The sequence below is a fragment of the Nannobrachium achirus genome, assembly GCF_963921795.1.
Source record: "Nannobrachium achirus genome assembly, chromosome: 6".
Classification (NCBI taxonomy): Eukaryota; Metazoa; Chordata; class Actinopteri; order Myctophiformes; family Myctophidae; genus Nannobrachium; species Nannobrachium achirus.
Genome location: NC_137815.1, coordinates 42,955,793 through 42,970,952, shown reverse-complemented (window position 1 = coordinate 42,970,952; position 15,160 = coordinate 42,955,793). Strand labels below are relative to the sequence as shown.

Below are 15,160 nucleotides of genomic sequence, written 5' to 3'. Positions count from 1 at the left end.
ACTAGGGTTCATGTGCTTAAGCCCTTTTTTGTACTTTTTTCCATTTATGCCTATGACATTCCCTGAAGACCGTAGGGATGCCAGCTTAAAAATGGCTAGAAATGATCCTTGGATTTAGTTTCAAATGTCTGCCCGAAAACTGATGTGCCACAGAATGATGTGACTTGCAGAGCTGAAGCGTTCATTGGCAACAATTCTGCTTGACAAACAAATTTCATCCGTCAAAAGGATTCTAAAGACTCTCGAAGAATACTGTACAGGCACATGCACACATAGAAATCAAAGGGGGCTTGAGCCCCTGCCTTTTTATTTGTCTGTAAAAAGTGCCCTTTCCAGACCATGAATGCAGTTTTCACTATGGTGAAAGAAATGCAAATGCCCCCTTTCCATGCCATACCTGAAGGCAGCATTCAAGAGAATTGCCTTGTCCAGACTCTCCTGAACTTGAATACAGCATCTTACAATAATATTGTAAGATGTATTATTGTAAGATGTATATTACCTCTCTGTGTATAAATCCATACCGTACACCACATCTCCACTATTAACTTGATTAAGCTTAGTTCAGTGTGGTATCAAGCAACGAAAATAGCCGACCTTGTGAGCTTGGAGGTCTGCTATTTTCAATGGGGTCATGCTCAAGCTCCCTCGACCCTATGTTCCCTCAGCCCTATGTTCCCTCAGCCCTATGTTCCCTCAGCCCTATGTTCCCTCACTCCCTAACAATTTATTATACCCTATATTCCCTCAACCCTATGTTTCCCCCAGCCCTATGTTCCCTCAATTCCAAAATAGACGCTATGTTCCCTCAGCCCTATGTTCCCTCAACCCAAAAATAGACCCTATGTTCCCTCAGCCCTATGTTCCCTCAGCCTAAAATAGACGGTGCCATGGCATTGGTCCGACATCTCATTGTTCCGATGTCCCATTAAGGGCGTCTTACTGGGCAAGGTCACGCCATCTGTCTTGGCCACCAGTCTGGCCATATATGGATTCTGTTGGTGTGGTTCCCCTAACAGGGCATCATCTGGGAATACCCATATGTGAACTTTTAATTTATGTTATCCTTTATTAATATATATTGGACCAGTTACCCATATGGAGATCCCTGTTACCCATGCATTCATAGATATGGCCTTAATAATGATGACATCAGGGATCTCCATATATGGGCATATAAAGAGTTAGCATTCTTCAGGTTAACATTCACCTGGTTAGCATTCACCAGCATCGGCAGGTCAGCATTCACAAGGTTAGCATTCGCCAGCATTCAAAAGGTTAGCATTCACCAGTGTCGGCAGGTCCGCATTCACAGGTTAGCATACACCAGCGTTGGCAGGTCAGCATTCACCAGGTTAGTATTCACCAGGTTAGTATTCAACAGCGTCGGCAGGTTAGCATTCACCAGGTTAGCATTCACCAGGTTAGCATTCACCAGCATCGGACGAATGGGGCGTCAGAACAATGAGACGTCGGAAACAATGCCATGGGGGACTGAGATTTTTGGTCTGAGGGAACATAGGGCTGAGGGAACATAGGGTCCTATTTTGGGATGAGGGAACATAGGGCTGAGGGAACATAGGGCTGAGGGAACATAAGGCTGAGGGAACATAGGGTTGAGGGAACATAAGGCTGAGGGAACATAAGGCTGAGGGAACATAGGGCTGAGGGAGCTTGAGCATGGACCCCTGTAACCACTTAAACTTACGGTATCAGGAAGTTTAAGTGGTTACAGCAGGTTGTTCATTGTGTGATCATAGGGAGTGTGTGTGTCCAATGGTAGGCCGTGTCTGGCCAGAGTTAAAGGTGGTTCTCAGGCCATGTGAGGGACAACATAAACACTGCACAGTATCTGGGGGCACTCCTTTCATTTATGACCACAGAACAAAGTCCAAATCTCTCTCTCTCTCTCTCTCACGCACACACACACACGTGTAGCAGAGTGACTCACTGCCTCAGCCTAATGGCCTCAAAAGTCTAGTATCTCCCCCAGTCCATAGGGATATCCCTTTGGTCTGATGGTTAACATGTTGGGCTTTCACGTGGGAGACCCGGGTTTGAATCCTGGGCATTACATGCAAGCGTGTGCACACACACACACACACACACACACACACACACACACACACACACGCTCTTTAGGAGCTAGGCAATATAATGACATAAAACTGCTGTGAATGTTGCTATAATTGACAGGCTTGCACTGTATAGCTCAATACATCAGTCTTATTTTCAAGTCATTTTTTTCTCTCTCAGGGCTACTGGTTTTATTACACTATTTCACAACATAACAGCGAAAGGTCTGAACTGTCCTATACGTGTCGAGGTCACAAGTCACACTAGAGGTCACACTGGACACAAATTCCTGTTCATGTGACATTTCTGAAGAGGAACTATAATGACGACAATGGATAATTTGGCTAAAAGGACACATAATTAAATGTATCGCCATTGAGTCATCATTAAACTCAGACATGACCTTTAATCCACATTTCATGAAAAAACATAAAATGTCATCATGGTTTCTTCAGTGACTTAAAGTAAAGGTCACATCTTCATTACTTCTCCTGCCTTAAAATAGTTTAAAGATATTACAAATCACTGCTCACTGTGTCTTGTGACCTTAATTCACTTGATTCATCGACACACCATACTCATACAAGGTGTGCGGAACATATCCAAATAAAACAAATAAACCTTTCAGTAACAATGCCCATAATATCCTTTTGGGATTTGTTTTTAAATACATTTTACTGCATGTTTTAAAATATTTTACTTGGTTCCACCATGCCCATTACATTTCTAAATATTGCAGTACGTATAACCAACAAAATACTTTGCACTTTGTTAAGCCGCCTGCATAAATGCAATCAAAGATGTGCATTAAACATTTACAAAATATTTATATTTATATATTTATTGTTTGAAGGCATGCTTCGGAAATCTTTTCTCTTTGGGTCTTTCATGTTGATCAATAACCCACTAAACTGAGGCAACCTTATTTGAACTCTTGAATAAGTTGGCTGAAATCCACTGGTATATTTACTGTACAGCAGCGTTTAGGTCTGGCATAGCACTTGACTTTCGAGTAGACTTTTGATGTTTCAATGATATTTACATTTAGGTCTATATTGAAAATCAAGCAGCTGGATGATCTGAGACAGTGAACTATTATGGCTGAGGCAGCGCAACGCATAATGTGAGTTTAGACTTCAAACTAAAATATTATAACAATCACACATGTCATGGTGTATTACATGTTCAACTTCCACAGTAAACCTATGGTAAATAAACACTTAGTTTGGACACAACTACCAGAGAAGATTAGGAGGACGATGAACAGTGGAAAAAAAATATGTGCTGCATTGTTTGTGCTGAGTCACAACTGAGATTTTACAGTCAGCATAAAGTAGGCATAAAGTAAATCAGAGCATATTTCCACATGCAAGTTGCACATCAGATAGAGCAGACTAGGTGGTGATGATGATGATGATCGCATGTTCAGTTCTGCCTAATGAAGTGGTATTTTGTACACTGAACACTGCATGCAATATTGTTTAATGTGTGAATGTATTCACGTGTAAACTGAGGAGATTTTAGCCTACAAAAAGTGCATTTGTAATTTACTCACCTGCAAAACTGCGATCACTTTGACTGCTTAATGCTGCCTTGTTTGTAGAAGACCTGTCAAAAACACAATGTGCTATAAATTCATTTCATATGGTAATTTACAGTAGCATACAAGTCAGCTGACCCTGCAGTCCTGTCACTGACATGCAGTGGTGTAAAGTATTCGTCTAACTCGTCTACATTTACTCAAGTAGGTCTACTGAGTTTTGCTATTTGTACTTTACTGGAATATTTCCCATTTCCAATAAATTACTTCTACTCCACTACATCTAGGATCGAACTACTTTTACTCCACTACTATTTATTTGCAAACTCACTAACTAGTAACTAACAAGGTAAACTTGTAGGCCTACATTTTGATGCGAACACTTTCATACTTTTACTCAAGTGCATTTTGAATTCCGGACTTTTACTTGTCACAGAGTAGACTATTTCTACATTGCAGTATTGAAACTTTTACTTAAGAGATACATTTGAATACTTTTTCCACCACTGCATATGGTCATTTACATTAGGATAGGCTACAAGTCGCACCTGACCCTGCATGCCATCATTTACCCACATGCTGCCATCATGCCACCATGCATCCCATTCAACCTCAACAAGGCTACTAGAACTCAGCGAAGCTTCAGAAGGCTCGTTTACTCACCTGAACTTGAAATAATGTGCTGACAATTCTACTCAGGATTGCGTGAATCTTCTTTAAAACGTCTTCCTCCTTGTTTTGTTACTGCAGCGCGACAAGTTTGCTCGAATCTGTCGCGTCTCGTCGCCTGTCAATTAGGAGCGCAGTGAGTGAATGTCAGCCGAGCGCACTTTAATATTAACGAGAAAAGTTTCGTGGTGGTCACTGGTCACGTCTCTGACCCTGCTGTTGTTGTGGAGGGTTTTTTGTCATGCTGGTTGGTCGGAGTGTCTGCCTGCCTCTAAAGCTCTCTCCTCCCTCTTTAGAGGAGAGGAACTCCTTGGGAGCGCATGGAGAGAGACGCGGAAGCATCAAATTACCATTAAAAGTCAATCAGATCTGGAGGATGGCTATTTATTTAGGGTTTTTGGCTACTTATTTAGGGTTTTAGGCTACTGGGAATTTGTTCTGAGAGAAAACAAGATTGTTAATGGGTTTTTGAATAAACACACATTTAGGGATCTAAAGTAGACTATATTAATGTTTTGGGCATTGTGCCCGACTGTTTGTGGTTGGTTGGTTGGTTGCATTGATTGATTGATCAGCCATTTTTATTATCAAAGTTAACAAACTGTAAAACACATCATAAATCATAAATAAAGGCTCTTAAATCCCATAATAACCTCACAGTAGGAAAACATTAGGTGTGTTGAACTATAAAATTGTAAGAAGAATCATAAAATGTTCATTGTTCCATTTGTAGCCTAATATGTAGGCCTACACATTTGTAAGGAAGCACCATTATAAATGAATAACTTAAAGGAGTATCTAAATTAAAATCTGGTGTTTTACAGTTTTTGCAGTTGATAGAAGTCCCTTTAGGGTAGCCTATACCTTAACTTACTTATACTTCCAAGGGAAGTGCTAACAAAATTAAATCTGAGTAATCACTTTATACTGATCTAACTGATTGGAATCTGTTCCACTGAATAATAGTGCTTCTATCTGCAGTATTAGTGCACTTATGAATTATTTGATGGAGCCACAAAAATGAACAGCATAAGTAGAAATGTAGCCTATATAACTTTAAGTTATGTGAAAATGACTCAAGTCCATTGTAAAGCATGGACCATCAGTATTTTTCAGAATGCAATTTATCTCAAAAGTATGGCTCATCATGCTCTCAGCCATGTTATAGCTCAATGGTTCTCAAACCTCTTTGGCTGCATGATTTCTGATTTGAGATGAGAATTCTCAGTGGTATTAGTTTGGGCGGACAGATCAGGGGTCTAGCATCCTAAAACGTCCATCACAAAATTGTGCTGTATCTTTGTGCAACACACGCATCAACTCTTCCAGTGATACTTCCCTTGACATCAAAAGTCCAGTTCCAAAGCAAATATGTTCAAAATAAAACAGCATAAGGGCAAATAACATTGCTTTATTCAATAACAGTCAATGTATGATGTGATTTGGTTTAACAATTTAGAGATGAGCAGGTTCACACAAAGTCCCATTTCTAGTTTTTCTGAGTACCCCCTGCAGTACCCCCACGTAGCCCTAGGAGTGCACGTACCCCCATTTGAGTTTTAGAAACAGGGGTTCCCAAACCTTTCCATGCCAAGGAGGACCCCCAAATTGTCATAACCTCTGGCTACGGCCCTCTTGGGAAAGGAATACAGTAAGTAAAGAAATCTAAATAAAAGGCTGCAGCTGCAAATAGAAAGATTTAGCTGATTTCAAAGAACTCATGATATTTAGACGTGCAGTTTTCTGCTAGTTTTTCTGGGGCGGCGTGCAAGTTAGGATTGCCCATTTTCACTATAAAATGTATATTTTTTTAATGATTTTCACAATAATGACATGCCCAAAATATAGGGACAATTTACAATTTAGGCATTTGGCAGACGCTCTTAATCCAGAGCGATTTACAATAAGCAAGGTTACACATCAATAAATCAACATCAATATGAGTTAATGGAGGTAATACAATACATCAACACATCAAATGCATAGAAATAGTAATCTATGAAAAAACATAGGTAGACTATGCACCTATTCATTAAAAAGGTTAAAAAAACCAAAAAACATAAAAATTATATCTAAATTAGCCTACATGTATGATAGAGGGTATAGGTAAGTGCTATGGGCCAAGGTGGAGTCTGAAGAGGTGAGTCTTCAGACCACGGCGGAAGCTATAGAGAGTGAGTCTGCCGTTCAACTGGCACACTCATGTGAGTGGTAGAGCAAATTGTTTTATAATATGTTGCATATTATTATATGCAATTTTTGCATTTACATTATGAGATTGGATGAATGCATGACAGAGATGTTAATGTCAAATATATAGCATAATCCAAGTTTCATGTTCTATTTTGTTCTCCTGACTGTAATTTGCTGTGAATATATCATATTAATCATTATTGATTGATGGATATACTTCAATTTATTGTAAACAGATACTGATAACCCCATTTATTTTATATGGTCTCTATAACATACCGTATCACACCACATATCTTAAAATGCTTCATTGGTAGGTCATTATATAATTTAAGCCCCAGGGGTCTAACTTGGTCCCCTCTTTTTTTCGCTCTAGCCTACTCCGAATCTCTTTTACAAAAATAGCCGATCTACAAGCTCACAAGCTTGAAATGTGTTGCGGGATGCTCTAACCTATAGGGTTCATGTGGTGGAGAAATGTGCAACTTTCACATTTCTGAAATAATAACTGACACTGGAATGATGACGGACCGGTGATGTGCAATTACATGAAATACAGCAAAACATTAGGACACAAATGTGAGATAATGGAAGATCACAGCAAATCACTGCTGGTAAGAATCCCAGGTGTTCAATAGTGCAGTGAAACAAAAATTAATTGAAGGTAGTTTTAGGCTGGTAGTTTCTAAAACGGTTGTATCATCAGGAATAACTTTGGTAAGCCACACAAATCCGTTGTGTGCCTATAGTAGTCATTAAAAAACATCTGAATGCAGTGGTAGCTGGAAAAGACAAGAAACATGCATTTCTTTGGGGAAGATGTGATCTACTTTGGTTTAACCACAAACAGTAATTAAAATGCATAATTTCCTTTGACCTACATTGAAATATATTTTCTTCTGAACAAATCTCTGCACACCTGAGCTTTCTGAAAGCCACTGAACTAGGCTATAGTTAACATAGGTCAACCCACAGTTCTATAGAGTCTTTTATCCGTTATGAATTGATACCATGGTGGAGACCAAGACAGTTGGCACACTTTACTTATATTTCCACACTTACTTCCACACTTACTTCCACACACACGCAGCACGTATATGCACAACCGCAAGCACGCATGCACGGCACGCGTGCATGCACAAACACACAACACACACACACACACACACACACACACACACACACACACACACACACACACACACACACACACACACACACACACACACACACACACACACACACACACACACACACATATATATAAAAAACCCTACTCATAAGCTCTTTGTACCAAACTAAATGATGCCCTTGAGAGTCTTGCAGTAACAAATACAAACATGCAATAACTTCTCAGTGTTTACACAGTTGAGATGAGAATTCTCAGTGGTATTAGTTTGGGCGGACAGATCAGGGGTCTGGCATCCTAAAACGTTCATCACAAAATTGTGCTGTATCTTACAACACACGCATGACACAGTAATTATTTTAAAATGGACATTTTTGCCAGTTTATGTTTTCATATGGCTGGAACACAACTCTTCCAGTGATAGAGTTTACTGGTCTATAGGCGAGCAGCTTATCGTAAGCTACGCTCTTGTTGTTCAGTAAAGTTACAATAATACAACTGGACGTGGACAAGATGTACTCATCAACACGATGCTCCAGATGAGAACATTGCTTGTTTTTCCTTCCCATTCCAAAAAAGAAAATGAAACCACCTTAATATTCATCAGTGGATTCATTCTTTAATTGCAATTTAGACATTTAGCAGATACTCTTAAACCAGAGTGACTTACGGACAGCACAAGGTAATACATCAAATGCATAGTAATCTAAAAGAAAAAGACCAAGAACCTATTAAAAAACCGAATAAAACAATCAAAACATCGACATCAATAAGATATGTTATCTGTGGAAGTCTCTGTTGCTAGGATGAACCAGGTAGGCAAGGTTGGTAACATTGTTATATGCATCCCATGTCTATAATGCATTTTAATTATTATAATGTAAAATTAGATAAAACATATATGTCATTATAAAATGCTTTATAATGTGTTGTGATTATTGTTATAAAGTATTATGAGCATTTATGAGTTCTTATAACTATAATTGCACAGTGTTTTAAGTAGATTATAAAGTGTGTTTATAAAGAAACATAGAAATGATTGACACTTTAAATTGTTGAAGTAAACCTGTAAAAAAAAAGACAACCAAAAATAATCTCCCAAATGTCTTAATCAACATTTACACAGATGTGTTTCATAATAATGTGTTACCAATCAGATCCCTAGCACCATCAGGAGGGTGTATCATATTGTGTTCTAGCTGCATGTGTGCTTGCCCATCAACTTGAGCAAGGCACTTACAGTATCCCCAAATGTTCCCTAGGGAGGGGCACAATACTGAGGGGGCCTCTTCACTCTGATCTCTCTAAAACATGTGATTGTGGGTGTGTGTGGTGCATATGCTGTGTATCATCCGAGCATATGAAATGAATATGAAATCACCAATTTAAATTATTAATTTATGTCTAAAAATGAGCGACTCAACTTTACGTAAAAATGGTCCAAATTTGTTTAAAATTGTCTATATAAATAGCAAAAATAGAAGATCTAAAAGCTCCCAGTTGTCTCTTAGTACAGTAGGTCAACTATTTTCACTATTTATCGGTATGAAGAAATATAAATAATCGCTTGAGTCAGATGAACACTCAGGATTTTACTGTGTTCTTTTCACAAATTAACGGCAGCCTTCCGCTCCCACTCAGCTCCACACTTATCATCTCCTTACGATTAGCCTCGTGTGGATACAGTACATATATTTTATGGACTGTATGTGTCAGAGTCCAGCAGGTTGGGATGATCACCAAGTCAAACAAAGTTTGGCGAGTTCCTCTTGCTTCGGTGCATCAGCCGCCCACGCCGGGACCCTTATGAGCGGCGAGGGCCCAGGGCCCCCAGTCACAGTGGAGCCTGCCTAGTGAAGTTCCCACAGCCTTCCCCTGGCTGGCTGACTGCACTCTGTTCCAAGAACACAGCAAATCCCCCTTTTTTCCCACTGTCCCCATTTCTAGGTACACTCTGATGTGTGTGTGTGTGTGTGTGTGTGTGTGCGTGCGTGCGTGCGTGCGTGCGTGCGTGCGTGCGTGAATGTGTAGGCAATAGAGTATTTGTGCGTTTCATTACTTTCGTTGTATCATACAAATGACCAAAAAATAAACTAACTACTACTACTACTTTCTGTATGTACTCCCTGAATTGCTCTGAGAGACACAGGTAGAGTGAGAGTGAGAGTGAGTGTAGCTGAGTGTGTGTGGTGATAGCGGGATGTATTGTACACTTTTCACATACGGAAGTCATTTACATAAAGTGACTTGCAGAGATGCTTAAGCCTATATGCTTAGCTGCACGCCAATGTCGACCACCAGTGACCTTGTGGTTAGATTTCCCGCCCAAAGACAGGGAGGTTGGGGATAATCCTTGGCTTTGTTATACCAGAGACTATAACAATGGTACCCAATGACTCCCTGCTTGACACTCAACACAAGTGTTGGATTGGAGTCATACTAGCGTCATGGCCTGGGGGCGTAGGCTATACTTCTGCATATCACACTATCAAAACAGGAGACAGGCTCCTGACCTATGGGCTTGGGAACTATTGGTTTCACACTCACACTTACTTATAAAGGCCTCTCCATACTTCGACAGAACCGAACTTTTCGGTTGAAAAAAAAAACTTTTTTATTTTTTATCTTTTCCGAAAAAAAAGCGTCGGATGTTCATACTTCGCTCCTGTTCGGAGTGTTGGCACGTTGGAAGTTGGAAGCGGTGGCACGTATTGTGGAGGTTATGGAGGAGGGGGAAGACGAGGAGGAAATGTTAGAGGAGGCAGAGGAGGAGGATTTTGCCCTGCTTTGTGCGGCTGAGGAGGAGGCGAGCACATCTAGCCGTCGGTGGTATGTCCGCCCGCTAAATACGACAAGGCCCCGGGATGGCCTGTATCAGACTCTCGTTCAGGGGATGAGGGGCATGGACGAGGAGAAACATTTTGAAATAATGAGAATGTCTGCCAGTCGTTTTGACGACCTTCTGCATCGTGTCGCGCCGCTCAATGAGCATGCACCAACACACAGTTATAGTAGTTTTCGCGGGTCGCAAAGCAAAAACAAAAGCAATGTACAGTAGCCTCGCGTCACCAGGCTTTCCAGTGTACAGTAGCTGGGGGGGGGGGTCCAACCGACCAATCACGTTTGCCGTTTCACCGAACCTGATTTCGGCGAGTGACAACATCTCGTTGTGCAAATTTCAGAACTATTGTTCGGAGAAAAAGCATTCCAGAACTTTCGAGGAATTACATTTTATAGTTGAAAAGGACCTTTTGACCGAAAACGGCGGTTTCGGTCAAAGTATGGACAGGCCTTAAGTTATCGCCGTTCTCGGGTAAAAACCTTGTATGTCCAACACCGTTCGTTTTGCATTTATCATTTTAAAAATTATTTAAACTAGTGAAAAAGGCTGATCTACAAGCACACAACACCTCGCACCGCGAGGCGTTGTGTGGTTATAGATCTGCTGTTTTCACTACTTTTGTGGGATGGCCTTGTATGATGAAGCAGGGCTTTACTTTGGGAAAGAACTTAGACATTTGGAACTTGGAGATACGAGATTTCCACCCGACAACGATGTTATGCCAATGCCATGCACCACAAATAGGTGTACATCAGATGATCACAATGAGCAACCGAGTATAAATAAGGCAGTAGCCAGGTCTTCGTTTTACACTTGGCAATTAGAGGATTTATTTTGGAGTTATTTTCTTGTTAGGCTCAGACATCTGCATTACAGAGAAAAAGATTTGATTCCCTGAATGTTGTAAACAGTCATCCTTGCTGGTTAGTCACTCCTGCTTACCCCAGCCCCAACCTTTAGTCCTATACAGTATGTCCAGAGTTACAATGGAAAAACTGTTCTTTTATAAACAAATCATAATACAGTATTATATATAGTAAGACATATCTGTTTGTATATTATTCTCACCCAGCCTCGACCAAACACCTGTTTACTTGATCATTTTTGGTTTTGTTTATTATGACATACAAATAAAATAAAACTAGTTTACTCTTCATTATTATCAGCCTGAACAATGACTTTTTCCAGAATTATTGCGACCGAAGGTCGCAGTATACCATGAGAAATGTCGCAGCTTGTCCGTCCTTCAGTCAGTACAGGAAGTGATGTCACGTGACATCACCTCATCAAAGATCAAACCCTGGATATCCATACTGTGTCAGTCAGTCAGTCAGTCAGTCAGTCAGTCAGTCAGTCAGTCAGTCAGTCAGTCAGTCAGTACACATTTTTACAGTCTATGCATGGTTCCCTTGTCACTGTGACATCACAGGTATATCACAGGTGACATCACCTATGTAAAAGTCCATATACAGTATGGGTATCCCTTTTATGCCTATATATGAAGATCCCTGATGGCATTGATATCACTGGCCAGATGGCAAAGGCATGGAACATATCTGTATATGGACTTTCTATTTTATTTTATCCTTTAATATGTATCCATATACATACAATATATTGTATGCCCATACATAGATAGATAGATACCTTTATTATCCCAAGGGGCCCTCTGAACCAGCCACACAGATATGAGCCATTTCTTTTTGGCCATCCATCTGGCCAGTGATATATATCGATGACATCATGGACATGGATCTTCATATATGGGCAATGGCATAAAAGGGATGCCCATATATGGACTTTTACATAGGTGATGTCACCTGTGATGTCACAGTGACAAGGGAACCAACCCATAGACTGTAAAAATGTGTACTGACTGACTGACTGACTGACTGACTGACTGACTGACTGACACAGTATGGATATCCAGGGTTTGATTTTTGATGAGGTGATGTCACGTGATTATCGCTTCCTGTACGGACGGAACGACGGACAAGCTGCAACATTTCTCATGGTATACTGCGACCTTCGGTCACAATTATTATTAATAAAGGATCAAATAAAATAAAAAGTCCATATATGGTCATTACTAGAAACAAAATCCCTTTTATGCCCATATATGGAGATTTCTGATGTCATCAATCCCAGGCCTTAACTGGTCCAAGAGCCTGCTTTACTCTGATTTACACCTTACCTTCCTGAAAACTTTAATATTAAGTCCATATATGTATATGGATATATCTATCTATAAATTAGGGAAATCTACGTCCGCGTGTCTGCACTGATGTCATCCAATGGGAAAACCCTTGAGAAAACACACGGTGACGTCATCCAATGGGAAAACCCTTGAAATAACACAGAGTGATGTCATCAATTGGGTGATGACGTCATCATCACCATAAAAGCAAATGAGGGACCGGCAGTCTTGGAGACGTCACCATCAATAAGTGCCACCTGATATAAACGTAGAGGGTGATGTCATAATATTGAGGCATACAGTATATAAGGGCCATGAGAGCGGCCATCTATGCCCGCAGCATGGCATATGCCAGATGGACACAAATGGGCATATGTCCGATAAGCTTGAGGATTGGTGGCTTCACATGACACTTTGACCAGACTATAAGTGGGCCAATTTCCATGATTGGTCAGGTTACTATAAAAAGGGAGAAGCGGTCACAAACCTGTTCAACTAAATTCACTGATGGATGGATGAATTGCAATTGTCCGATGTGCAAATCGCTGTTATTAGGAATGGTTTGTGTTGTGTGAGTGACGTCGGTCAGACCATAGCTCTGGTCAACCTGAATAAGATGTGACGCAGTTTTTAAACATCACATTTAGCCTGGGTACGACAAAGAGAAATCTTTATAGACCGGGTGTACTGTGAGAGTCAGAGAGTCAGAGATATATAGAGACATAGGGGGAGAGAAAGAGTTTGACAGATAATATATTAGTCTTTCCAGCCTGCAAGAGACAAATAAGCGCCCTCCAATTTACAGTCCAAGTAGAAGAAGTGGTGTCCATGAACGAATCTTCTTAGACACAGGTGTCCTGTTCTGAGTGTCCATACGCCTTCATGTCTCGGGTCACCCTCACCCTCCATGAAAACATGACAAGGAGCTGCAACAACCTCTACTGTCAAATGATGAGCAATGGACAGCTCCCCTCATCTTCCTCCAGCTGTGTAACCAGCTGTGTAACCAGACAGAAACAAGGAGACACAGAAGAACCGAGATCTTGCGCAGCCAGGAGAAGTAAAGAAACAGTTGATGACTTACACAGGAAAGAAAACCTCTTATGTGATGAGAGTGTTATTGAGGCATCGACACAGTATGTCCACACAAAAGAAAAACATTTCCAGTGTAAGGAATGTGACAAGAGTTTCAGTGAGTCAGCAACTCTGAAGATTCACCAGCGTGTCCACAGTGGAGAAAAACCCTTTGTGTGTGAACAGTGTGACAAGAGTTTCAGTGTGTTGTGTAACCTGAAGACACACCAGCGTGTCCACAGTGGAGACAAACCCTTTGTCTGTAATCAGTGTGACAAGAGTTTCAGGATGTTAGGTACCCTGAAAGATCACCAGCGTGTCCATACTGGTGAAAAACCCTTCGTCTGTAAACAGTGTGACAAGCGTTTCAATCAGTTAGGTCACCTGAAGAATCACCAGCGTGTCCACACTGGAGAAAAACCCTTTGTGTGTAAACAATGTGACAAGCGTTTCAGTCAGTTATTTAACCTAGAGACACATCAGCGTATCCACAGTGGAGAAAAACCCTTTGTGTGTCAACAGTGTGACAAGGGTTTCAGTCAGTTTGGTACCCTGAAACTACACCAGCGTGTCCATACTGGTGAAAACCCCTTTGTGTGTAAACGGTGTGACAAGCGTTCCAGTCAGTTATTTAACCTAGAGACAGCGTATCCACAGTGGAGAAAAACCCTTCGTCTGTAAACAATGTGACAAGTGTTTCAGGGTGTTATCTCACCTGAAGAAGCACCAGCGTATCCACACTGGAGAAAAACCCTTCGTCTGTAAACAATGTGACAAGAGGTTCAGTGAGTTAAGTACCCTGAAACTACATAAGCATGTCCATACTGGAGAGAAACCCTTTGTGTGTAAACAGTGTGACCAAAGTTTCAGTCAGTTAGGTAACCTGATGACACATCAGCGTATCCACAGTGGAGAAAAACCCTTTGTGTGTAAACAGTGTGACAAGAGTTTCAGTCAGTTATGTCACCTGAAGAATCACCAGCATGTCCACTGTGGAGAAAAACCCTTTGTGTGTAAACAGTGTGACAAGAGTTTCAGTCAGTTATGTAACCTAAGGACACATCATCAGCGTATCCACAGTGGAGAAAAACCCTTTGTGTGTAAACAGTGTGACAAGAGTTTCAGTCAGTTATGTAACCTAAGGACACATCATCAGCGTATCCACAGTGGAGAAAAACCCTTTGTCTGTAAACAGTGTGACAAGGGTTTCAGTGAGTTAAGTACCCTGAAGAAGCACCAGCGTGTCCACACCACATAAGATCTTCAATCAGTTACATATTCTGATGACACACCAAATGAGTTGTCCACCAGATGGCGCTGACCACTCAGGCCATGCTTAAGTGAAACAAAACATGATGATCCAGTACCATTATCCACATGATCTGTAACAGTGGAAAGGCAATTAATGGATTTTTATTTTCTATTTTTATTTTATTGTAT

The 15,160-nt window shown here is 40.8% G+C and overlaps 1 protein-coding gene across 1 annotated transcript in view; it reads right to left on the bottom strand.

The window, feature by feature from the left end:
• The window catches only part of pparg (peroxisome proliferator-activated receptor gamma), a 40,943-nt gene extending 36,439 nt beyond the window's left edge, over window positions 1–4,504 (bottom strand). Inside the window, exons 1-2 of the mRNA XM_080728778.1 lie at window positions 4,280–4,504; window positions 3,632–3,684 (exon numbers count right to left, since the gene is read on the bottom strand). The gene's annotated coding sequence lies outside the window, so the exon portion shown is untranslated. The remainder of the gene's footprint in view (window positions 1–3,631; window positions 3,685–4,279) is intronic.
• Between the last annotated feature and the right edge of the window lie 10,656 nt (window positions 4,505–15,160).